The 27047-nt window shown below is 45.7% G+C and overlaps 1 protein-coding gene across 3 annotated transcripts in view; it reads left to right on the top strand.

Moving 5' to 3' along the window:
• PAK3 (p21 (RAC1) activated kinase 3) overlaps positions 1-27047 on the top strand; it is a 223774-nt gene that overhangs the window by 97237 nt on the left and 99490 nt on the right. The window contains exon 1 of one of the 3 annotated variants that reach the window (XM_033946562.1): positions 17545-17775. The exons of the other annotated variants lie outside the window; for them this stretch is intronic. The gene's annotated coding sequence lies outside the window, so the exon portion shown is untranslated. Of the gene's footprint in view, positions 1-17544; positions 17776-27047 lie in introns of those variants that run through there. 3 annotated transcript variants of the gene reach the window in all.

Below are 27047 nucleotides of genomic sequence, written 5' to 3'. Positions count from 1 at the left end.
TATAAGCATTACAATTAAGCAGAGAGCATTACACTTAAGCAGAGAGCAAGCAGTCTCACTGCCTTACAGAGGTCAGAGGCAAAGAGGGACATAGAAGCTTGCAGTTCTAGGAAGATTCGTGTTCCATAGATAAAGGGAAGGATAGACAGAGAGAGGGGGAGCCAAAATGTCAAGCCAAGAGCCAAGAGATAGCTAGATAGAAAGAGAGAGAGAGGGCCAAGACCCCTCTCCTGATAGCTCCATAGAAAAAGAGAGAGATAACTTGATAGAGCAGAGAGCAGGCTTTTATACCTTGACTCAATATAGAAACCTGTATGCCCCAGTATCTTTCTGTTTAGAATTTGTAAACTGTTTGAAACAATGGTTAATTTAATTGCTAAGGAGGGTGAGATACCTGTAAGCATGGTGATGGAATTAAGTCTCTGGCTTGATCTGTGCACCATTGTCCTAAGCACCCTCTTAATCAGACATTAACACCTTTTAGCTAGCCATGATTCAATCAGGGCTACTTGAAACTTAAAATATATCAATCAGGGCTACTTAAAACAGTTTCCCTGCACTAAGGGTCTATCTGCCTTCCCATGCCAGGGTCAGATTGATATAATCTCCCAGAGGCCTCTAGGCTGACACGGGTTATTTCAATTACCCACAGAAAAATCACTCAAAGGTAATATATAAGAACATAAGCAATGCCTCCGCTGGATCAGAGCTGAGGTCCATCGTGCCCAGCAGTCCGCTCACGCGGCGGCCCACCAAGTCCAGGACCTGTGCAGTCATCCTCTATCTATACCCCTCTACCCCCTTTTCCAGCAGGAAATTGTCCAATCCTTTCTTGAACCCCAGTACCGTACGCTGTCCTATTACGCCCTCTGGAAGTGCATTCCAGGTGTCCACCACACGCTGGGTAAAGAAGAACTTCCTAGCATTCGTTCTGAATCTGTCCCCTTTCAACTTTTCCGAATGCCCTCTTGTTCTTTTATAAAGAACGCACTACTCTCTTCAGGAGCGCAATCTCAATAATGTGGAGAAAAAAAGACCTCAGTGTACCCAGCGCACCTCTGAACGAGGCAAAGCCACTATAATCAAGAAGGAACACACCAATCTTATGTCAGCAAAAAGCTCCACACATCATCAATATTGTTCACAGTTCATCCCCACAAACTCCTGGAAAAAGAAAATAGTTTTTGGTGCACATTGGCATAGTGATTAAAGCTGCAGCCTCAGCACCCTGAGGTTGTGGGTTCAAACCCACACTGTTCCTTATGACCCTGGGCAAGTCACTTAATCCCCCTATTGCCCCATCAAGACAGACAGGGAAAAATGCTTGAGTACCTGAATAAATTCACGTAAACCATTCTGAGCTCCCCTGGGAGAACAATATAGAAAACTGAATATATAAATAGTGTGAAAAGTTTGTCTCTGGTAACCAGAGCTGACATTGTGATGTCATAATGCCTCATTCCACCAATAAGATCCAACATCATCAGTGATGTCACAATGGCTTGATTGCCCTATATTTGGCTCATTTTTGCTATATTATGATTTCTAGAGTGGTGCAGTGGTTAAAGCTACAGCCTCACACTGCTGTAGGCAGTTCAAACCCACACTGCTCCTTGTGACCCTGGGCAAGTCACTTAATCCCCCCATTGCCCCAGGTACATTAGATAGATTGTGAGCCCACCAGGACAGACAGGGAAAAATGCTTGAGTGCCTGAATAAATTCATGTAAACCGTTCTGAGCGCCCCTGGGAGAACGGTATAGAAAATAAATAAATAAATAAATTCTTTATTCGTTTTTAATTCAAATGCAAAGTGCAAACATATGAACAATCAAGTAATATCACAATCTGCTCTCTATTCCAACAAATAATATACAGTTATTAAAACCCACCTCCCCCTCTCCCCCTCCTGGATGTATATAACAATCTTTCATAAATCAAAGGGAAATAAAATTAATATTTCATAACTTGCAATATTTTGTTAATGGGCCCCAAATTTCCTTAAATTTACTATGATGTCCCCTCTGTATAAGTTTCAAGTTTATTTAAATTTGATAAATCGCTTATTACATACTAAGTGAGTAGCATTAAAATATAAGATAGATCTAGAGTTCATTATACAATTTTAAAAGGGGTTAAAAACAAACTGACAGGACAGACAGACTCAGATACATAAGGGAAAGGAAAAGGAAGAGAAGACAGTTTCAATATTAATATTTTTCATAATTGGGAAGATAAGAAAAACCAAAGAAGGGAAAAACATATGGAATGGGATTAAGATTGTTAGAAATGAATTATTTAAACATTAAATGCATCTCTAAATAGAAAAGTTTTTAAATTATTTTTGAATCTGCTGAGATCTTTAACTTCTCTTATATATATAAAGGCAAGGTGTTCCAGGTTAGAGGGGCCATTACTGAATATATATCGTGACGTCTGGTTCCAATAATTTTCAAAGAAGGAACCATTAGCAGTCCCTGAGTTGTAGATCGGAGTGAACGTGTCGTGTTGTAAGGGATGAGTAACCGATCTATAAATTGAGGTTCGTTGGTGGATAGCGTTTTAAATACTGAAAGCAAAATTTTATAGGTTATTCGGTATAGAAAATTGGATAAATACAATAAATAAATTCAAATCTCTATCGTGTCCAGTTTGCATGGGAAGCATTCATTACATTACATCAAAAATATATCTCCACTACTGGTGTAAATGTTCATAGAAAGACAAGCTGTTCAAAAAATCTGTATACAGTATGGTCCTACAACTAACCGCAGGCTGAGTTAAAGACAGTTTAATTCAGTTCAATGCAACTCATTTCAATCTGTAACACTGTAAATTCTCCACTGTCCATACAGCATGTGCAAAAAAAGTGTCAAAAAAATCCCCCAAACCAGAGCAAACAGTCCAACAAAAAAAAAAAAACAAAAGCAGATTGAAAAGGACACTTAGCTGAAAAACGCCATTCACGGCAGCTGTTCCATTCCGCTCGCCAGCACTGCGGACACACACACGGAATCCTGCTCACACTGTTGATAGCCAAATTCCAAAACACCAATAGCAGGAACCAGGCTAGGGTTGAATGGCCATTTTTCTCAGTGGAGGAGGGTAAATAGTGGTGCGCCGCAGGGATCTGTGCTGGGACCGGTGCTATGTAACTTATTTATCAATGATCTAGAAATTGGAATTACGAGCGAGGTGGTTAAATTTGCAGATGACACTAAACTGTTCACAGTCGTTAAAACGCATGCAGAGTGTGAAAAACTACAGGACGACCTTAGGAAATTTTAAGACTGGGTGTCCGAATGGCAGATGAAATTTAAAGTGGACAAATGCAAAGTGATGAAAACATTCAAAATACTGAAGGGAATAGACTTGGTGGAAAAGAACAGGTTGTTCACCCTCTCCAAGGTAGGGAGAACGAGAGGTCACTCTCTAAAGTTGAAAGGGGATCGATTCCGTACAAATGTAAGGAAGTTCTTCTTCACCCAGAGAGTGGTAGAAAACTGGAACGCTCTTCCGGAATCTGTTATAGGGGAAAACACCCTCCAGGGACTCATGACAAAGTAGATAAAGACAGACTGTTCACCCTCTCCGAGGTAGGGAGAACGAGAGGGCACTCTCTAAAGTTGAAAGGGGATAGATTCCGTACAAGCGTAAGGAAGTTCTTCTTCATCCAGAGAGTGGTAGAGAACTGGAACGCTCTTCCGGAGTCTGTCATCGGGGAAAACACCCTCCAGGGATTCAAGACTAAGCTGGACAAGTTCCTGCTAAACTGGAACGTACGCAGGTGAGGCTGGACTCATTTAGAGCACTGGCCTTTGACCTAAGGGCCGCCGCGTAAGCGGACTGCTGGACACGATGGCCCACAGGTCTGACCCAGCAGCATCAATTCTTATGTTCTTATGATGCACATTGGGAAGAATAATCCATATCATAGTTATCGGATAAGAACATAAGAATAGCCTTACTGGGTCAGACCAATGGTCCATCAAGCCCAGTAGCCCGTTCTCACGGTGGCCAATCCAGGTCACTAGTACTAGTATGATTTTAAATTCTGTTTGTGCTTTTAATTTTACTATGTTTATTAATATTTTACATATGCATGGTAGTTATCCGCTTAATTTTAGGTGGACTCTAAGTCTTTTAAATAAAAGAAACGATACTGCAAGTGTTAACTGGAATGTCTTTTTCCCTTGCGGATATATCCTTGTAAATTCACTGTAGTTCAAGTCATTGAAACGGGATCCTCTCGGAGGTGCTCATTGGTTAGATAAGCATAAACAATTGAAGCTTATGATTCTATTTCAGGAGTCTTTCCCTCTCTCGTTATGTAAATGAAGTGACCTCTTTCTTTACCCAGTACCCAGCCTTTTCCTTGGTCTTCAGCATGGAGAGATCTGCCAGTCGGGAGCAAATTAAGCTTTGCTTTACCTTGTATTTTGAAAGCAGCATTTGCATTATCTGCCTCGGAACACTTTTTGTCCGGCCTTTCTTCCGTTTCTGTTCCTATGGTAGCTGGATTTTGAGTATACAACACCTGATAAGTGAAAGGTCGCCTCCGACTTTTTCATGGGCATTGTTTCAAATGTGGCATTTTGGCACGGCTGACTGAATAGCAGCAGTGTAGAAACACAATGGCCAGTGATCAGTCTTTGTGAACATGGATCAAATATGGAAGTGAGACATCCTTGCACTTCCATATTTGATCCATGTTCACCATGGCTGGACACCCCAGTGCTAATCGACGCTTGATCTCTGCTGTCAAACCGCCACTGAGGGACCCAAGGAAAATAAACCGCCAGTGAGGGACCCAAGGAAAACAAAGCTATCAACCACTTCTATTTCTTAATTGTTGATCTTTATGTGGACTTTCCTGTTTAGATATGCACAAAATTAACCCCTTTGCAGATGGTACCCTGAGGGAGATATCTACTGTGTACAAGGAACAGTTGCTCACAGCTGAATTGGTCAGGCATTATTGAAGGGCTGGATCTACCTGAAACCATTCTCGAGTCTTTCACTTTGCCAGTAGCCTAATGGCTATATAACATTGGACTAAGAACCAAAGAAGTCTCACTGTGGCTTCTTGTGACCTTGGTCACTCATCTTTTCATTGTCTTAGATAAACATTTAGATTGTGAACTCGCTAGGGACAAGGAAAACACTTACCGATAGATTCTGTATAGTTTGGAAGTTTATTTGGAGCTCAGTTCCTAACCCAGCAGGCCATGGCATGCTGGTGTGCCTTTAAATCTGATCAGGTGATAGGCTCAGGAGTAATCTAAGGAAATACTTTTTTTACAGAAAGGGTGGTAGATAGAGATGGTGGAGACAGAGACTGTCTGATTTCAAGACAACTTGGGATAGTCACGAGTGATCTCTTAGCGAGAGGAAGAGATAATGGTTAATGCGGATGGGCAGACTGGATGGGCCATTTGACCTTTATCTGCCATCATATTTCTAGGTGTGTCACTGAAAAGCTCTGCCCCAGCATAGAAGCCACAAAAGATGGCTGTGGGGCCCCTTAAACATGGAGAAACCCTTGATGAGAAGACATATCTCTCCTTCGTAGCTACTGCCTGAGCCTCAGAGTCTATATTAATTCAGAACACAGATAAGGCTCTGCTTTTGCAGTATACATGTTGCACTAGGGTTGTCCAGAAAAACTGTATGAATTGAAGTTTTTCCCATGAATTTGATTGTGCTTGATCAAAAAATAATTAAAAAAATTTTTTTAAGCCCACTCAGGGGTCCCTCAAAGCCACTGCATGCATAAAGCTCCATTTTTCTTAAAATTTGCTATCATTTTTGCGTATTGGAGCAAATTTCTTGGTAGTATAGCTATAACTTTTATGTTTCCACACTCAGCAGTGATACATTGATAAAAAGACATTTTATGTCAAGTCTTTTTATTAAAAAAGAATAATAAATCAGTATAGAAATAACATTAGAGTCCCCAATATGGTTATTATGACAAGTGGGGTATTATATTAAATCAACCTTCAATATCTGCACTTTATTGTGGAAAAGAACAGAAATTTAACGTACTTCGTTAATAGCTAAACACACACACTTTGGTGTAGCCATCTACCAATGACGTTCCAAACACTTGAAGATAAAAACAGCAGACTCTGGATGTCCTGAAAGATGATTTTTATTCCTTCTTCACAATAAAAATACAAATAAAAGTCTGAATTAATAGTACACATATGATTGTCCGTGTTTCGGCGAGACCGCCTTCCTCAGAGGTCCGGATGAGGTAGGGCAGTGGTTCCCAACCCCATCCTGGAGGACCACCAGGCCAGTCGGGTTTTCAGGATGGCCCTAATGAATACATGCTTGGCACTTCCATTATCCCAGGACAAGCAGGCAGCATATTCTTAACGTATGGGTGACGTCACCGACGGAGCCCCGGTACGGACCTTTTTAACTAGAAAGTTCTAGTTGGCCGCACCGCGCATGCGCGAGTGCCTTCCCGCCCGACGGAGGAGTGCGTGGTCTCCAGTTTCTTCGTTTCCGCGGAGCGAAGAAGACGCATGTGGTATTCAACGGCTGTTGAACACTCCTTTTTTGCCTTCCCGCTCGCGTTATTTTGATTTTTTCTGCTTTTTTCCTTCGGGTTTTTCCTTTCTGTCTAATTTACAAAAAAAAAAAAAACAAAAAAAAAACAACTTTATTTTTTCCTTTATTTTTCAACAGGCCCCGGCGGGGCCTGTTGCCATCATACAAGCCTCCGACTTTGATTTCGCTGAGGCCGTATTCCCCTTCATGCCCCCTCAGCCGGGTTTTAAGAAGTGCCAGCGGTGTGCACGCCCGATTTCCCTTTCGGACCCACACAACTGGTGCCTACAGTGCTTGGGTCCGGAACATCGGGCTGACACCTGCACCCGCTGCGCGATTCTTCAAAAACGCACACTTAAAAATAGACAAATTCAGCAGAATCTCCTCTTCGGCACCGGTTCTGCTATGGATCCGACCCCGACGTCGACGGCACCGCCGAAATCGGCACCGTCAACATCGACACCACCTGATCCTTCTGCGGGGTCGATGGCGCCAGGTAAGCCAGCTAAGAAGCCTTCCACTTCCCTTGAGCGCCCTCCAGCCACGGCGGTGACACCGGTCCTTCCGACGTCCCGCAAGTCCCGTAAGCGCTCCGCTCCGATAACGGTGAGTGCCTCTTCATCGGCCTCCTCATCACCGGAGCGTAGAGCGGCACCTATGGTACCGAAGAAAAGTAAAACGGTACCGGTGCCCCCATTGGAGGACCGTATCTCGGCCATCCTCCAAACTAAATTACAGGAGCAACTCGAGCACCAGCTTCAGGAACTGCTCCCAACCCTGCTGGCACCGCTCCTTCCGGTACCGGTCCGGCCCGAGCCTCGCACCACTACGCCAGTGGCCACCCCCTCGGTACCGATGAATACTTCGATGCCGGTCTTATCGGCACAGCCTACATTACAGACCTGCACGGCGGAGGACCCATCCCGAACCCAAGATCGACATCGATCGTCTCGGGACCGGGATCGACACCACTCCTCCCGGGACAGAGATCGGCACCGGTCTTCATCCCCCGGCACCGTATCCATGAGATCTGGCAAGTCCCTTTCTAAAACCCGCCATGCTGAGCCGGCCATCAGGGACCCTGACTTATGGGAGCAATCCCCCCTCGGTACCGAGGAGGATGCCTCTTCCACTGATGAGGAACCCTCCATGGCTGAATCCACCTCCAAGCCCGAGCAGTCCTCATTTACAAAATTCCTTCGGGAGATGTCTGGGGCTCTTTCCATCCCACTCGAGTCCGACTCTAAGAAGTCCCAGGCCTTTTTAGAAGCCTTGGACTTCGACCAACCTCCCAAGGAATTTCTCAAACTCCCCGTCCATGATATTCTGCGGGAGACGTTTTATAAAAACTTGGAGAACCCCCTTACTGTTCCAGGTGCCCCTAAGAAACTGGACAGTTTATACAGGGTCATCCCTATCCCGGGATTTGATAAACCCCAGTTGCCACATGAGAGCCTCCTAGTAGAATCCACTCTCAAGAAATCTCATGGTTCCAGTGTCTATGCCTCCACCCCTCCTGGCAGAGAGGGTAAAACAATGGATAAATTTGGAAAGCGCCTATACCAGAATGCCATGCTGGCTAGCAGAGCCAACAATTATTCATTTCATTTTTCTTTTTATATGAAATATCTGGTACAACAACTTTCTGCTCTGCAAAAGTACATCCCTGAACGCAAGGTCCCTTTGTTTCAACAACAAATTTCCACCCTCCTTCAGCTCAGGAAGTTCATGGTACGCTCAATCTATGACTCCTTCGAGCTCTCCTCCCGTGCCTCTGCTCTGGCAATTGCTATGCGACGCCTTGCCTGGCTGAGAGTATCTGACCTGGATGTCAACCACCAAGACCGCCTTGCCAACGCGCCCTGTCTTGGTGATGAACTTTTTGGGGAGTCTCTAGATACCACCACACAAAAACTTTCGGCTCACGAGACCAGATGGGACACCCTCATTAAGCCTAAAAAGAAGACTCCGCCGACACGACCATACAGACCTCAGTCTTCTTACCAACGTCGCTTTTCTGCTAGGCCGCTGAATCCTCCTCAACAGCAATCTCGTCGGCCTCGCCAACAACAGCAACAACACTCTCAGGCTCGCTCGCAATCTCACCAGACAGCTAAGCCTCTCCCTCAAACTAAGCCTCCTCAGCCCTTTTGACTCTTTTCTCCAGGGCATAGCCAGTCTCCAACCCTCGCTGCCTCTGCCTCAACCTATCGGGGGCCGCCTCACCATCTTTCTACGACGCTGGGAGGCCATCACATCAGACCTGTGGGTTCTAAACATCATCCGTCACGGATACTCACTAAGGTTTCAGACTCTTCCTCCAGACCATCCTCCCGTAGAGTCTGCTTCTCACTCCTCCCAAACTCCTCTCCTCCTCAGGGAGGTCCAATCCCTCCTCCTTCTCAATGCCATCGAAGAAGTTCCACCAGACCAAAGAGGTCAGGGATTTTACTCCCGCTACTTCTTGGTACCCAAGAAAACAGGAGATCTTCGTCCTATCCTCGACCTCAGGAACCTCAACAAGTGTTTGGTCAAGGAAAAGTTCAGAATGCTCTCACTTGCCACACTTTATCCTCTTCTGTCTCAACACGACTGGCTATGTTCCCTGGACCTCAAGGAGGCCTACACTCACATCCCAATCCATCAGGCTTCACGTCGCTACCTCCGATTCCAGATACTCAATCACCACTATCAGTACAAAGTGCTTCCCTTTGGTCTCGCATCTTCGCCCAGGGTGTTCACCAAGTGCCTGATTGTGGTAGCGGCCTGTCTCAGGTCCCACAACCTTCAAGTGTTCCCCTACTTGGACGATTGGTTGGTGAAAGCAACGACCGCTCCACTTGTGCTGCAATCCACTCACCACACCATCTCTTTCCTCCATCTCTTGGGGTTCGAGATCAATTATCCCAAGTCGCATCTGCTTCCCACGCAGCGCCTTCAGTTCATCGGAGCACTTCTCGATACCAACTCCATGAGAGCGTTCCTTCCTGCCGACCGGCACCGGACACTGCTTCACCTCTGTCGACAGGTGCTCATCCAACCATCCATCCCTGCTCGCCAGATGATGATTCTTCTGGGTCACATGGCCTCGACAGTCCATGTGGTTCCTCTGGCGCGACTCCATTTGAGGATACCGCAATGGACCCTCGCCAACCAATGGTCGCAGACCAGGGATCCTCTTTCTCATCCCATCTCTGTGACATCATCTCTTCAGCACTCTCTTCAATGGTGGTTGAACTCCTCAAATCTTTCCAGGGGCCTCCTTCTTCATCCGCCCCCTCATTCCATGATCATCACCACAGATGCCTCCCCCTATGCATGGGGAGCTCACATAGGGGATCTACGCACCCAGGGACTTTGGACCCCTCAGGAGCGTCAATATCACATCAATTTCCTGGAACTCAGAGCCATGTTTTATGCTCTCAAGGCCTTCCAGCACCTTCTCTATCCTCAGGTTCTTCTCCTGTGCACGGACAACCAAGTCGCCATGTACTACATCAACAAGCAAGGCGGCACCGGATCTCGTCTCCTTTGTCAGGAGGCCCTCCGAATTTGGACCTGGGCCACAGCCCACAATCTTTTTCTCAAAGCAGTCTATATCCAGGGCGAACAGAACTCCCTGGCCGACCAGCTCAGCCGCATCCTTCAACCTCACGAGTGGACCCTGGATCCTCCCACTCTCCACTCCATCTTTGCTCGATGGGGCACTCCACAGGTGGACCTCTTTGCAGCTCCTCACAACCATCAGCTGCCCCAGTTCTGCTCCAGACTCTACTCTCCTCATCGTCTGGCACCGGATGCATTCCTACTCGACTGGACGGATCGGTTCCTCTATGCCTTCCCTCCACTTCCTCTGATGTTGCGGACCCTGTTCAAGCTCCGCAAGGACAGGGCCACCATGATTCTCATCGCCCCTCGGTGGCCCAGACAACATTGGTTCTCCCTCCTGCTTCAGCTCAGTTCCAGGGATCCCATTCCTCTACCTGTGTTTCCTACTCTTCTTACACAGCAACATCAGTCTCTACTACATCCCAATCTGTCTTCGCTCCACCTGACAGCTTGGTTTCTCTCGGGCTGACCTCTCCAGAAAACCTGTCTCAGCCAGTCCGTCGCATTTTGGATGCCTCCAGGAAACCCTCCACACTCCAATGTTACCATCAGAAGTGGACCCGGTTCTCCGCTTGGTGTCTTCTTCATCATCACAATCCCACCTCTCTGGCGGTGGAAACTGTACTGGACTATTTGCTCTCTCTCTCCGACGCTGGCCTCAAGTCGACCTCAATCAGAGTCCACCTCAGTGCCATCACTGCGTTTCATGAGCCTATCCTTGGAAAACCCCTCACGGCTCATCCTCTGGTTTCCCGGTTCATGAGAGGCCTCTTCAATATCAAACCACCTCTTCAGCCTCCCCCAGTCGTCTGGGACCTCAATGTGGTTTTGTCAGCCCTCATGAAACCTCCTTTTGAGCCTCTGGCTACTACCTCGCTCAAACTTCTCACATGGAAGGTGCTTTTCCTCATTGCCATCACCTCTGCCAGGAGGGTTAGTGAGCTACATGCACTGGTCGCCGATCCACCGTTCACTGTTTTTCACCATGACAAGGTGGTTCTGCGTACCCATCCTAAATTCCTTCCTAAGGTGGTTTCAGCCTTTCACCTCAACCAGTCCATCGTGCTGCCTGTTTTCTTCCCTAAACCCCATTCTCATCCTGGGGAACAGGCTCTTCACACGCTGGATTGTAAGCGTGCCCTGGCGTACTACCTTGACCGTACCAGGGCTCACCGCTCCTCTCCTCAGCTTTTTCTGACCTTCGATCCTAATCGTCTGGGTCACCCTGTATCTAAACGAACGCTGTCCAATTGGCTTGCTGCCTGTATTACGTTCTGTTATGCTCGGGCCGGCCTGTCACTGGAAGGACCTGTCACGGCCCACAGGGTCAGAGCTATGGCTGCTTCTGTGGCTTTCCTCCGTTCCACTCCTATTGAGGAAATCTGCAAGGCGGCCACTTGGTCTTCAGTTCACACATTCACTACTCACTACTGTCTGGATGCCTTCTCCAGACGGGATGGACACTTTGGTCAATCTGTGTTACAAAATTTATTTTCCTAATGGCCAACCATCCCTCCTCCCTCTCTGTTAGCTTAGAGGTCACCCATACGTTAAGAATATGCTGCCTGCTTGTCCTGGGATAAAGCACAGTTACTTACCGTAACAGGTGTTATCCAGGGACAGCAGGCAGATATTCTTACGACCCACCCACCTCCCCGGGTTGGCTTCTTAGCTGGCTTATCCTAACTGGAGACCACGCACTCCTCCGTCGGGCGGGAAGGCACTCGCGCATGCGCGGTGCGGCCAACTAGAACTTTCTAGTTAAAAAGGTCCGTACCGGGGCTCCGTCGGTGACGTCACCCATACGTTAAGAATATCTGCCTGCTGTCCCTGGATAACACCTGTTACGGTAAGTAACTGTGCTTTATATGCAGATCTCTCTCATGCATATTCATTAGGGCTATCCTGAAAACCCAACTGGCTTGGTAGTCCTCCAGGACAGGGTTGGGAACCACTGATGTAGGATACAAAGATAGAAATATGTGCAAAACAATGTACGTGTCTTTGAGCGTAAAACCTGAAAATGGCTTGAAGCAAGCAGAGCGATGTGTTGGGGTCCAGTATATGCTTTATTATAAAGGACTTTACATGCCTACCACATTCTGTTTTATTTATGTGCATACTTGTGCAAATTTTAACTGAAATTTAACTTTTTAAAGAAACGTCATTGTCTACACCAGGGATCTCAAAGTCCCTCCTTGAGTGCCGCAATCCAGTTGGGTTTTCAGGATTTCCCCAATGAATATGCATGAGATCTATGTGCATGCACTGCTTTCAATGCGTATTCATTGGGGAAATCCTGAAAACCCGACTGGATTGCGGCCCTCAAGGAGGGACTTTGAGATCCCTGATATATAGCCATATTGGGGAGGGGTTGTGAAACTAAAGGTGAAAAAACAACAAGTATTTTTGATATACTGATTCAAATATACCTGTATCTGCTTAGGAAAGTAGTGTTGTACTCGCGCCCTCCCTTCCACCCCTCCATACCGCTTTAAATCTTTGCCAGCACGAGTTGCATCTCCGCCTGCTGCTTATGCTGGCATTGGCTTTCCCTGTGACCCCACTTCCTGGCCCTGTGACCCGGAAGTGATGAAGATTTAAAAAGGTAGGGGCGAGCATGGCATGGGGGTGGATAGGTGCCTGTGCCCCCACCAAGACGATGCCAGGAGTTGTCCACCCTCCCCCCCCCCACCTTACTGTGCCACTGTGTATTTGCACAGTACAGGATGAAATGCAGCTCTGTTTCTTCTTTGCTAGTGTTGTATGTCATCCACAATTTGGCTTCTCAGAGCTGCCAGTTCAGTTCTTGTCTGCACAGTTCCGTTGCCCAGTGCTGCTCACCCCAATCCTTGAGGCACACCTGGTCCCATCAGGTTTTTCAGGATGTCCACAGTCAATATGCATGAAATAAATTTGCCTGCACTACCTCCTTGTCATGTAATAATAACAATAATAATAACTTTATTCTTTTATACCGCCATAACCAAAAGTTCTAGGTCATATTCATTATGGATATACACACCTCCCTCTGTTTTTGCAGTGGTTAGGGTCAGAGGCCGCCCGCGAATACGGAAAAATCGCGAATAACTTTTCTAGGCGCTTGCCCAGACTCGGAACTCGGTTATGTCCTTTCACTTTTCTGGAATGCGGCGGCCAGTGAAGGGGGGTGCACTGTTTACAAACAAGGCGGAGTGCCTGGGGTGTATGGCAACACAAGTCCTGTGCAACCGATGCGCGTGCCCGAGCCAGATCGCAGGTTGCAGAAGGCTCCTGACCGCGGTCTATGCACGGCAAGGACGATCCCCTCACACGGCATTGACAAGCAGCTCTCCCGCTCTGGTGAATCTCATAGCCGCCTCAGGCGCTCTGCTCCTCCCTGTCCCTCTCTGTTCCTCTCTGTTCTCCAGGTGTGTGTACACTCCACACTTTCCCACTCTCAGATCTCAACCCGGGCGACTAGTTGTTTTTGGGGTTTTTTGCTTTTTTTATCTGCACGCTGAAGGATGACTCTGGGATGATGAAGAGAACTGCAGACAAATGTACAAAGATGCAGGCTGAATTTATTTAAACAGAATTTATGAATGCGGTTAATGTTACCATCTTGAACCAAACCAAAGGACCCGGCACAGTCCGTGTTTCGCTAAACATGCCTTCTTCAGGGGTCCCAGGTGGATAAGGTATCAATTAGAGCCGCAAAGAAAAACTTAGCATGTGCCAGGAAGAACAGCAGCAATGAAACAATCGCTTTAAAAACTCCACCATACGGCTCTATTTGATACCTTATCCATCTGGGACCCCTGAAGAAGGCGTGTTTAGCGAAACAAGGACCGTGCCGGGTCCTTTGGTTTGGTTCAAGGTGGTAACATTAACCACATTCATAAATTCTGTTTCAATAAATTCAGCCTGCATCTTTGTACATTTGTCTGCGGACTGTGTTGGTTCTCTCCTTTTGTTTTTTGACTCTGGAATGATGTCATTTGGGGGAGGAGCCAGCAAGCCAAAACAAACAAAACGCAAATATACAAAACTGCAAATACGGAGGGAGAAGTGTACTGAAAATCTGATTAGACCTGTCCTAGACATAGCCCACAAATACCAAATACAGATTCACTCCTTCGCGGATGACAACCAACTCTACCTGCCACTAGGTGAAACCTGTGATGCCCAGATCACAAAACTCCTCAACTGCCTCTCGGAAATAAAAAACTGGATGTCAACAAATTGCAACTGAATACTTCCAAAATGGAATTCCTTTGGATCTGTCAAGAGCACTGCATCTGCGTCCGTCCCTCGCTGCGCTGGGACTCGACTAGCGTAACTGCAAAGGACCAAGCACGCAGCCTAGGAATACTCCTTGACGCCAACCTCTCACTTTCCAATCCTCTCTCTCAGGTCCTATGATGGCCTTGTGATATGCGTGTCTAATTATCAGGACGTGAGATGCCACATTTTCTTTCTTAAAGGTCAACATGGTGTACATTAAAATATTAGGGAAAGAGGAAAAGGAACACGGTCCTGCTTGTTCTGTTTTCCCCACTAAATAGTGTGCTGGTGTTGTAGGTAATGGTGTAAGTTATCTCAATTTCTTCAAGGACCCAAAGTTATTTCAATTTCTTCAGCAAACACAGATAAGTCTTCTCTTTATACATATTTGGAACCGTTTGCCCATTTTTTGAGTTGCTGCTTTTCAATATAATTCAGTGCAATGATAGAAAACTCTTACGCCAGTTTTTAAACCTACTCCTATCGGCTGCCCTGCAGGGGCTGGCTGTACGCGGCAGCATGCAGGGACTCCGGGAGCGATTTCTCTGCCGGGCCGAGTGCAGGCGGGGGGATTAGCTGAGCCAGGGCATCCGCTGTAGCTTGTGGATCCCCCGCTGCTGCATTCCGATGAGGATGGCTGCTGGAGGAAGATTCTCGGGCCTCACTTCTCTTCATGAAGTCTCTCAGTGCCCTCTTCCTTAGCTTGCGTGCACGTGGTGACATGTGCGCACAATGCAAGCAACACGGAAACCTCGAGCGCCGGATCCAATCAGTGGGTGCACAATTCATGAGGATCCAGTGTATTCATCCTTCTCCTGCATCCCAGTCGTTTCTTTAGATGATTCAGGCATCTTCAAGGTGATGAGTAGAAAAGTTGTAATGGAGAGCTGTAGAAAATCTGACCGATGGGAACGGGCAGAAACTAAAGACTGGGGATTAGGGGGAAGCAGGGGGAAATGGGTAGGGCTCGGGCATGCCCAGTGGGGCCCGGGCACTGCATGTGCTTAGAGAAAAAAAAAAATTTCTCTGAGCTATTGGAGAGCTTATCCGGAAATTGGGAGCTGTTGGGACAACACCCATATGTGGCTGACTCATCCTGCTTGTCCTAGGAGAACTGTTACGCCACTTTTTAAACCTACCGGGTCTCCCGGAGGTTTTGGTCTGAAAAAAACCCATCTGTTTCTGAGCACTGTTTATTTACTCATGTTAAGCGTGTGTGACTGATCGAAGAGAACATTTATGTGCCTCTCCTTTTTCTGATATCTAATATTTGCAGTGACAACCCTAGATATGGAGTACCTACACTGTTTTTTTTTCTAGAACACACTAGGTACTGCAGGAGTAATGGAGCATGTTTTTAGTTGGAAGGACAAAATCCATCTCCAGCCTCCCCCCCTCCCCTCAGCTCTCTAATTGTAGATGCTGTGATGAGCAAAATATTAGTAGGGCTATGGCTTCAGTGCCTGTACTAAGAAAGGCAATTGTGCGACACTTCCTTTTCCTTGTGCTGCTATGGGGTGCTACTGGGTGACTGGGACTTGCAGGATCAGGTTTGCAGAAGATACTTTAAGGTATATTTTATGTGTGACAGAGCCAGAGGTGGTCCACCAACCTAGCCAGCAGATTAACCGTTCCCCTTAACGGTATCCATGACATCCTGTTTGTCTGTCTTGTCTGTTTAGTTTGTAAGCTCTTTGGAGCAGGGACTGTCTTCTTTGTGACTCTGAACAGCGCTGCGTGAGTCTGGTAGTGCTATAGAACTAATTCATAGCAGTAGTAGTGTGAAGAGTTTCAGTCATTGGGAAGCAGAGCTGAGATTGTGATGTCATAATGCATCATTCCACCAATAAGAGTCCACCTCCTCAGTGATGTCACAATGGCTTGATTGTCCTGTACTCCCCTCTGCCCTCCAGATTAACCATTCCCCTTAACGGCATCCATGACATCCTGTTTGTGTTGCCTGTTTAGATTGTTTGCTCTTTGGAGCAGGGACTGTCTTCCTCTTTGTGACTCTGTACAGTGCTGTGTACGTCTGGCAGTGCTATAGAAATAATTCATAGTAACAGTAGTAAGGGGATTTATTAGGCAGGAGGACATGATGTCTTGGTGAAACACAATAAGCGGTATGAATATTTAGAAGAGCACGTACCAACAGCACTCATTTGAATTCTGTGAGCTGGGGGTGGGGGGAGGGGGACAGTTGATGGTTCTGCCTGGGAGCTAAGGAGTTAATGACCCTTTGGGGATTTATTCCAGGATCAGATATGCCAGCTCTGTGATGCAGCTTGCTTGTTCTTACTTAGCTAGCATATCATAAGTGAGAGATCCTAAGCCTTCCCCCCCCCCCCCCACCCAAGAAGTGAGCGATGATTTGCAAATGGACCTTACCTCCTGAATACATTCTCATGCAGATAAATGGGTGAATATTCAGACACTTTTTGACAGCCCTCGGGAGTTTAGGGCTAGGGCAGGAAAGCAAAGGAAGCAATATTGGGATTTTCCTTTTGAAAATTCCCCTGCAATTTCCCTGTCCTCTTCCAAAATGGCAAAACTTTTAGTTCGTGCCTCTTGCTTTAAGCTAGTAAGCAAACCCTTCGGTAATTCCTCCGTGGTTCTGGATGTTTCTGTGTGCATGTAATTCTCACTGAGTCTCTCTGACATAGAGAATTGTTAAAAAGCAACAACCACTTTTGCTTTTTTTTTTTGGTTCAAAAGCACAAGAGCAATAAAAGCGATATATAACAGTGCCTGGTATGATAAGTTACATAAGCGGGAAAGCCCTTCCGTGCACCCAGCCTCTGTTGATGAGGTTTAGCTGCAGGGACATTGAATTGACCGCTCGGATGGTGGGACTCCCTTTGCACGACAACCTCATTTATTCAGTGATCAGGGGATGACACGGGCAAGGGGGGGGAGAGAGAGGAGGTTGTCACGACAACCAGCCCTACCTCGCGGCCAATCCAGCAGCCAATCGTGAGCCAGCTGGGAAAGCAATGACATCATGGTCCGGATCGTGCAGTGCTTTGGGTCTCGTCTCCTCTCTCACTCCTTTTGCAATCATCTTTCTTTCTTTTTAAATATATGTGCAAGCATAGAGGCAGCAGTTTTGCACGATCGCTGACCCCCCCCCCCCAAAAGGTGCAACCTCCAGGCTCTTCCTGATCCCGTGTAATGTGATTCAGAGCGGCAGACGAAGCTGTAATTAAGAGCATTGATGAGTGCAAAGAAGAGGAAACTGAGAGGCCAGTAATGCAGCCTTACCCTCTGCAGCTCTTTTTCTCGTAACGTGATGTTCAACAGTGACATAAGACATCAAGCAGTGAATGCTTCTTCCTATAAGGTTAGTCTCTTTTGTTCATGGTAAAATTATAAACCTCCCCCTCCCCCCATTAACCTCTGATCAGTAGATTAATGGTTTTCAGGGCTGCTTTCATTAGATTCAGAGTGATCTTGTCTCCAGTGTATTTCCGAGTCCCATTTCCAACCTTGTTTATCAGCTCAGGATGGTGTAGTTAAGGACTTGATGACTTGCTTGGAGTCGTAACAGCTGATGCTAGAGCAGTTAGGAAGGGCAGTGAAAGTAGCCCATTGTCCCTACTCTTGGCAGGCTGGCTAATTCGGATCTGTCTTGCAGTAGCGTCAGGAGGAATTCCATAGCGAAATCCCACATGAGCTTCTGCTGCTTTTATTTCATTGGCCATCCCCACCCCCACCTCCACCTTGCTGCTAGGTTTTAGTACTTTGATCTGAGATCTGCCCATTTGATATCGTCTCACCTCCAGGACACGTAGCTGGGTTGCCACAGTGACAGTCCTGAGCCTGAGGTCCTACACCAGACCACTATGGGAGTCTTGTCATCTTGGCCGCTGAATGCGGTCACTACGCAGACAATGACCATGGTTCCCTGTAACCCCAGTGCTGTGGACGGTGCTTCCTCGGCTCCAGAAGACTCGGCGGTAGAGGAGCTGTTTCAGGGCTCAGACCAAGGACCTTTCTGCATAGCCTTGCACTTTATTAAAGTTCTGGGATGGTGCTGAGATGTTGCATCTGGTGCCCCTCTACCAAAGGTTCATTTCTTTCTATTGACCAGCACATTTTAGGGCACTCAAGTTGGCCTCGGCAAAATCCCACACTTTATAGGGGGTTGTCTTGTTCTCTACCAGTAGGCAGGAATAGAAGTATTGTGTGGGTTCTCTCTTCCTATAGTTGCGGGTTTCACGTCTTGTACAGTAGCCCCCAGTTAACTATCTGCATTTGACTTGGTGGTGATTTTAGGCCTCTCATATTGCGAATTCCCCCTCTGTCTCTCACAGGAAGCCACTCCTTTGCTGATCTGAGCCATGCCTGCTACATGGTGTTCATGACTTCAATTGGGCTAGTTTTGTGCATAGAAAACCCAAAGCATGACAGTAATGAACCTTATTTCTAAGTGGGGGTATGATCCCAGTCTCTCAAATTTAAAGTTAGGCTTACTGTACTACTTTCCTTGTGACAAAGAAAGTATCATGGTATCACAGATGTAATTCTCTATAATAAAACCCTAAGCCCGCATGCGCTCTTACGAGGCCGTGATCCCTGCCGCCGTGATGTATGCGTCCGTGGCCGCATTCCATTTGCGGCGCGTGTGGCGGCTTGCGGCGCATGCAGTGGATTGAGCAGCAGTTTGTCTCAGCAATGGCAGGAGGGTGTCGTGCGGGTGCTGCGAGGTTTCCCATGCTGGTAAAAATTCTACTACTGCTGCACAGGGAAGTGGAGGGGGAGAGGGAAACGGGGTTGCTTTGTGGGGAGGGGTGTGCAGGGGGGCAGACAGCAATCATGCTTTGCTCTGGTGGGGAGACAGAAGGGGGCCATGGAGAGACAGGCAGGCATGGCGCAACAGAGAAATACAGGCAGGCAGGGGGCCAGGGAGAGCGACAGAGACAGACAGAAAGAATGACATACAGACAGCGCCATGGAGAGAGAGACAAAGAAAAAAGTCAGACAGACAGCGGCCAAGGAGAGAGAGAGAGAAAGAAAAAAAGACAGACAGCGGCCAAGGAGAGAGAAAAAGAGAAAGAAAAACATACAGACAGACAGACAGCGTCCAAGGAGAGAGAGATAAAGAAAAAAAGACAGACAGCGGCCAAAGAGAGAGAGAGAAAAAAAAAGACAGACAGACAGCAGCCAAGGAGAGAGAGAGAAAGAAAGAAAGACATACATACAGACAGACAGCGGCCAAGAAGAGAGAGAAAGGGAAAAAAAAAAACAAAAAACAGACAGACAGCGGCCACGGAGAGAGAAAAAGAAAAAAAGACCGACAGACAGAGGGCCAGGGAGAGACACAGACAGAAAGAATGACAGACAGACAGGGGGCCAGAGAGACAGACAGAGAGAAATACAGACAGACAGACAGTGTCCAAGGAGAGAGAGAGAAAGAAAGAAAGACAGACAGACAGGAGGCCAGGGAGAGACACAGTCAGAATGAATGACAGACAGACATGGGGCTTTTACAGAAGGGGGAAGATCGTTCCCGAGATGGAGTGCTAAAGAAAAAAAAAAAGGCTACATGTCTATTTCGCGCAAGGTAGGCTGAGCAAAGTGCAGATAGTACCATACGGAGTGAACGGGTGTGATTCACGATGATAGATAGCAAAGTTTCAAGTTTTATTAAAATTTGATTGAACGCTTATAAGCATTTGCAAGCGATATACAAATAAAAGAGGGGACACAGTAATATAAATATATAGGGCTCCTTTTACTAAGGTGCGCTAGGGCTTTAATGCGCAGAATAGCGCGTGCTACATTGCCGCACGCGCTAGTCCTTAACACCAGCATTGAGCTGGCGTTAGTTCTAGAAACGTAGCGCGTGGTAATTTCCTGCGTGCGCTAAAAACGCGAGCGCACCTTAGTAAAAGTCTCACATATGCAAAGGAAAAACAATTAACTAACCAAAAAAACATAAGGATATAGGGAGGAACTACAAATCTTAGCAGGACAGAGAACATATAAGGTGAGAACATCAGGGCGGGGTAAACATATGTACGATGTTTAAAATCATAAAAACCTGGCTGATTAAACTAAGAAAGAGACAAATGCTGTCAAAATAGTAATTTTTTAGTCTCCAAAACGTACTAGCATTTTTTCTGTTACGGCCCCTACCATCTGGAATTCAGCACCAAATTATATAAGGGAAATTACATCCCTTGATGTGAAGGCCTTTCTTTTTAGAGACGCTTTCGGTGTATAATAGTCCTTCTAAGGACGGTAATGGAAATCTGTTCCTTGCCATTTTTTAAATCATTTTAGCCTATTTTACAAAATACTAGACTTTATTTTTTTGTTCCCCTTCCTTTTGTTTTGGTCCTTCTCCTCCGCTTTCTCTTTTTACAAATTGTATTTCTGCCCTTTTCCATTCTGTATCGGTAAGTTAATGTTTGTCAGTGCGTTTGATTGTTTGTAGCATTATTTGTAATTTGTTTTTAACGTACGCCCTTTTTATACTTTGTTTTTATATTATGTAAAACCGCTTTGAATTTTGATAAGGCGGTGTATCAAATTTTTAAATAAACCTGAAACTCTTCAGAGAACTTTAAAATCTTTTTAATGAAGTTTCCTCTTGTAAATAGATAGGTAGTAAATTTCAAATTGGGGGCGCTGTCACTGAAAAAATGTCAGTAACATAGAAACATAGAAATAGATGGCAGATAAGGGCCACGGCCCATCTACTCTGCCCACCCCAATGACCCTCCCCTACCTTTCTCTGTGAATAGATCCCACGTGTCTATCCCATTTGGCCTTAAAATCAGGCATGCTGCTGGCCTCAATAACCTGAAGTGGAAGACTATTCCAGCGATCAACCACCCTTTCAGTGAAAAAGAATTTCCTGGTGTCCCCGTGCAGTTTCCCGCCCCTGATTTTCCACGGATGCCCCCTTGTTGTTGCGGGACCCTTGAAAAAGAAGATATCTTCTTCTACCTCGATGCGGCCCGTGAGATACTTGAATGTCTCGATCATGTCACCCCTCTCTCTGCGATCCTCGAGTGAGTACAGCTGCAACTTATCCAGCCGTTCCTCGTACGGGAGATCCTTGAGTCCTGAGACCATCCGGGTGGCCATTCTATGGACCGACTCCAGTCTCAGCACATCATTACGGTAATGCAGCCTCCAGAATTGCACACAGTATTCCAGGTGGGGCCTCACCATGGATCTATACAATGGCATAATGACTTCAGGCTTACGGCTGACGAAACTCCTGCGTACATCATGTGTTAATAACCGGCTGTAGAGAATTAATAACTTATCAAGAAAGGCAGGCAGATTTGATACTCTGATTTTAAAGATTATTAGAGCTATTTTATACGCAATTCTGTATGTGATCGGGAGCCAATGTGCATTTTTCAAGAGAGGTGTAATGTGATCGTATTTTTTTGAATTTGTAATGATTTTTATTATTTTTTTTTAAACTTTATTAATTTTCAAATATTAACAAGTAAACATATAACAAGTAAATAAAAGCGCATTCAACTTACAGATATTCAAAATCAATCATTTTATCCCACCCATCCATCGATTAATCAATAACACAAATGTATGTACTCTTTCAATAACCTACACTTATTTAAAATAATACAGTAGTACAATCCCTCCCACCCTGGATGTGTAAGGAAATGGCACAGAAATTAAAGACAAAAACAACCTCAGAGAAGTAATAAAGGATGTCAACAGGCCCCAAACCAGTTCAAATACGTTACTGTGCCCCAGCGTTTCAGCATTCATTTTTTCATACCTATAACTGGAGCATAGGTTCGCCCACCAAAAAAGTAAAATTGAGGCGATCCCAATTCTTCCAATTACGTGTTATCATCTGCATGGCTATCCCAGTCACAATTAAGAAAAGCCGGCATTTATAACGGTCCATAGGGGACTTAACATGTAGTAACGTTCCACATATTACTACTTCATAAGTCAACGGAATTGATGACTCTAGTATAACATTAATCTGTCCCCATATCGACTTCCAGTCGGGTTTTCAGGCTTTCCCCAATGAGTATGCATGAGATCTATTTGCATGCACTGCTTTCAATGCATATTCATTGGGGAAATCTTGAAAACCCGACTGGAATATGGCTCTCGAGGACCGGAGTTCCCTACCCCTGCTTTATAAAGTGGGCTAAGAATAGCTTTGGCAAAAGCCGGTGAACCTAAGCTGTTCTTGGGTTACTGTTTCCTCTTTGTGGTATAATCTAGCAATCGGGCAATGTACTTTTAACAAGGGGCCGAATTATAGGTGGAGTATGTATCTCACTTCAGAGCTTGGACCATCTTTCTCTAACTCCTAAAGATTACATCGTGCCCCTTTGAGAGACATTGGAACAACATGTGGAATAGTTTTATTTCATCTCTTTCAAAAGTAGGCAGATCAAAATGGAAATTCAGAGCTTGCCCATTATCTGAGCATCTGTTCACAAGTGGAGTTTACTGCATTTAAAAGAATTGTGTGTTTTTAATTTATCTTAGGCACTCAAATGTTTTTCTCTTTGCTCTAAGGGGCTGGTCTTGCAGAAAAAGCGTGCAGGGGGGGACGTTGACTTCCTTTTGATACACAGGTGGACAGACTGACCAAAACATCCATCAGTGTCACGCCTGTATGGGGTGTACGGGTTAAAGGAGGCTGACTTATAATCTGAGTACTGAGGGAAAAATGTCCCTCTGGGGAAATCACTGAACCTGCAGTGAATAATTCATTATTATTTAGACGTAAATGGATCATCACATTAACATTTAGCTGAAGATCTGTGGGCCATTGTGACATATCTTGCTACCAGAGGCTATGAAAACATTTTACCAAAATGATTATTGCTATAATTATTTTTTACGTTCCGGTCCTTGTGAAGGCGCTTTCTACACAGAATATGGGTGCAAGAAGCACTGCAGGGTTGATTCAGGTGACTGACGGTGTCAATGAGCTGCTTCCGTCATGACTGGAAATTCTCCAGGGATGCAAGCATATTTTAATTCTTACCAGTATGAGTGTGTGGTGCAGTGGTTAGAGCTACAGCCTTAGCACCATGAGGTTGTGAGTTCAAATCCCTCGCTGCTCCTTGTGACCCTGGGCAAGTCACTTAATCCCCCCGTTGCCTCAGGTCCATTAAGCACATAAGCATGGCCTCTGCCGAGTCAGACCATAGGTCCATCATGGCCAGCAGTCCGCTCCCGCGGCGGCCCCCCAGGTCAATGACCTGTAGTGATCTATTACTCAAGAGCATTTTGTCTTGTATAGTAACCCTCTAGTTGTACCCCTGGATTCCCTTACCCTTCAGGAACTCGTCCAATCCCATTTTGAAACCCAAAACCGTACTCTGCTCAACTACCCCCTCTGGAAGCGCATTCCAGGTGTCCACCACCCTCTGGGTGAAGAAGAACTTCCTAGCATTTGTTCTGAACCTATCTCCCTTCAATCTCCCCATTAGATGGGGTTTGAACCCACTGGGACAGATGGGAAAAAATGATAAAGTACCTGAATGTAAAACCGCTTAGGATGTAAGTTGTGCGTGGAGTTATGGACGTTATGAAGTTATGCCTCGGCAGCAGGATTTAAACCATGTTTCAGCAGGTGTATGTCTGGCACCAAGAGCTATTCTATAAAGGGTACACCCCCCTTTATTGAACTGTGTAGGTACTGAATTTTTTTGGCCCCCAATTTTTGAATGCCATTTATAGAATCCCCCCTCCCCCCCTTTCTGAGATTACTCTTAATTGTAGGAGATAATTAACAAAAATTATTAACAAAAAGCATTAACAAAAATTCTTTGCTTCTAGGGAAGACATTTTCTTTTTTTTCCTTCCTCCCCTTCCTCTTTGTCACTGACAGACTGAAAAAGCTGGGGCTGTTCTCCCTGGAGAAGCGGAGACTCAGAGGAGACATGATAGAGACCTTCAAGATCCTGAGGGGCATCGAAAAGGTTGACAAGGACAGATTTTTCAATTTGAAAGAAACCACAAAAACAAGGGGCCACTCGATGAAATTGAAGGGGGACAGGTTTAGAACAAACGCAAGGAAATTTTTTTTCACACAGAGGGTGGTGGACACATGGAACACCCTTCCGGAAGCCGTGATAGGAAATAGCACAGTACAGGGTTTCAAGGAAGACCTGGATAGGTTCCTGGAGGACAAAGGGATTGAGGGGTACAGATAAGAGCAGTGGAAGGTTTAGAGATAAATGTAGAGGTAGGTATAAAATTAGTCAGGGACTGCTGCTCAGGCAATATGCCTGATGGGCCGCCGCGTGAGCGGACCGCTGGGCGGGATGGACCTCTGGTCTGCCCCGGCGGAGGCGACTACTTATGTTCTTATGTCTGTCTTTGTGCCCTTTTCTGTTCCCCTACTGCTAATTATCCAGATTGTTTTGCAAGCAATGAAACGAAGTGATAAAGTTGCAAATTCGGTGAGTTATGACTCTTCGACCCTATTGAAAAAGTGCAGTCATGGGAGCCGCAGCCTTTTCTGAAACCCTAGCAGGTTAAATTTGAGAGCGACGCAATTATCTCCTACAATTAGAAGTTTAAAAAAATACTCTAGTTCAAGAATATTCTCGCTCGGCCAGGTGTGTGTCAAATACTTCGGTGATTAAGTGCAGTTTACTTTTCAATCAGCTTGTCGGGCTGCGAAGACTCACCGAGCTTGTTGGTTTTAATGAATTTCTGGGCCTGAAACGCCCTGTTTTAGGTAGAGATTTACTCTCAGTCTGGACTGCACAGCCATAAGCAGAGATGGCCAAGGCTTGGCCATTAAATCTTCCGAGTCAGTTTCCTGTGTCTAGATCTGTTCGGTGTTATGGCTGATGACAAATTCTGGTTCTTGAAGGTCACACGCTGACCTATTTTTCAAGGAAAGAGAAAAAAAAAAAACCAATCAAACATAAACTGGAGACATGGATTGGAAATAAACCCTAGGAATATGTGTTTTAGTCACGTGGACGTCTCAAGCTGGCTGAAACATTTTAGGAGCAAAGTTCACCTTGTTTGTTTTCTGAAAGGACTCCCAGTCCTCGTGCTTCTTTACAGATGTGCAGTCATTTATGTAGCTGTGAAGTAGAGAATGACACGGTGACAAAATTCATCACCGTTCCCGTCCCCGCGGATAACCGCGGGAAACCATCTTCATGTCATTCTTTAAGGAGAGAGGGAAGAATCAGAGTATGAATGGCCACAACCACTGACCTGCAAGCTTTGCTCTGAAGAATGCTGGTGTAGAAGGACCGAGGTTGAAACAGACACTACAGAATGACAGTCTGTGGTATCCAGAGCAGATATTGTGATGTCATAATGCCTCATTCCACCAGTGCCTAAGAGCCAATCACATCAGTGATGTCACAATGGCTTCATTATCCTTGGCTCATATAAGAATCAGAGTGTGAATGGCCACAACCACTGACCCGCAAGCTTTGCTTTGAAGAATGCTGGTGTAGAAGGATTGAGGTTGAGAATGACAGTCTCTGGTATCCAGAGCAGATATTGTGATGTCATAATGCCTCATTCCACCAGTACCTAAGAGCCAATCACATCAGTGATGTCACAATGGCTTCATTATCCTTGGCTCACATAAGAATCAGAGTGTGAATGGCCACAACCACTGACCCGCAAGCTTTGCTTTGAAGAATGCTGGTGTAGAAGGACCGAGGTTGAAATAGACACTAGAAAATGACATCGGATTATTTCCCGCGGTTATCCGCGGGGACGGGAACGGTGATGAATTTTGTCACCGTGTCATTCTCTACTGTGAAGTTAAAAGCAACTCTTCACTCCTGGAAGAAATTTGTTTCGGTGAGAGGTCGGTGCATGTCTGAATTGTTTCTGGAGCTGCAAGAGTCCACATCATGGTAACGGGAGTAAAACGGATCCCACTGGATCTGTCTCTTCTACCACAAAGGTGTGAAACATGTGGCAGGATGTCCCCTTTCATTTCTTCAGTTTGCCATGCATTCAACAAAGCTAATGAGTACAGGTCTGTATAATGGAGGAGCAAATGTCTAGTTTTCAGCAATGAAAAAATAATACCACTCCCTGAAAAATACAACAGCATACATAAACCTCATGGGGAGTACACACACACACACAAAAAATAATAAACTCGTGATGAGCTTACTGAGATTCCACAAGAAATTTGCAGTGTATAGTCCAAATTTCAAAGCAAAAATCCCAGGAGGTAGGAAAAAGCTCCAGAACCCCTCCCACATCAACCAGCAATTAGATTTTAAAGGTGGGGAAACTGGGTGGGACTAAATTACCTCATTGGCATTTAAAAAAAAAACCTCCTCTAGTGGGTATTTAAACTCGAAGAAGGCCTTGTGCCATGCATATGGCTCCAGAAAAAGGAGGACAGAGAGACATCTGGGCTTTACTTCTAGTGAAACCAAACAAAGCTTATGGTACCGAACAATTCACCCCATAAAGAAATATCATAGAAATGAAAAAGTACTTCTGTTGAATCCACCGCACACCGACGATGGCCAGTGTTGAAGGTGTCGATTCTTTCTTCTTAAGAAACTCCGCATTTCATCATGGCTGCTCAACAGGCCATGATACTTTGCCTTATATTGCTAGACTGGAGTTTCCACAGTGGCTTTTTTTTTA

The sequence above is a fragment of the Geotrypetes seraphini genome, chromosome 5 (assembly GCF_902459505.1).
Source record: "Geotrypetes seraphini chromosome 5, aGeoSer1.1, whole genome shotgun sequence".
NCBI lineage: Eukaryota > Metazoa > Chordata > Amphibia > Gymnophiona > Dermophiidae > Geotrypetes > Geotrypetes seraphini.
This window is presented reverse-complemented; position numbering and strand designations above follow the sequence as displayed.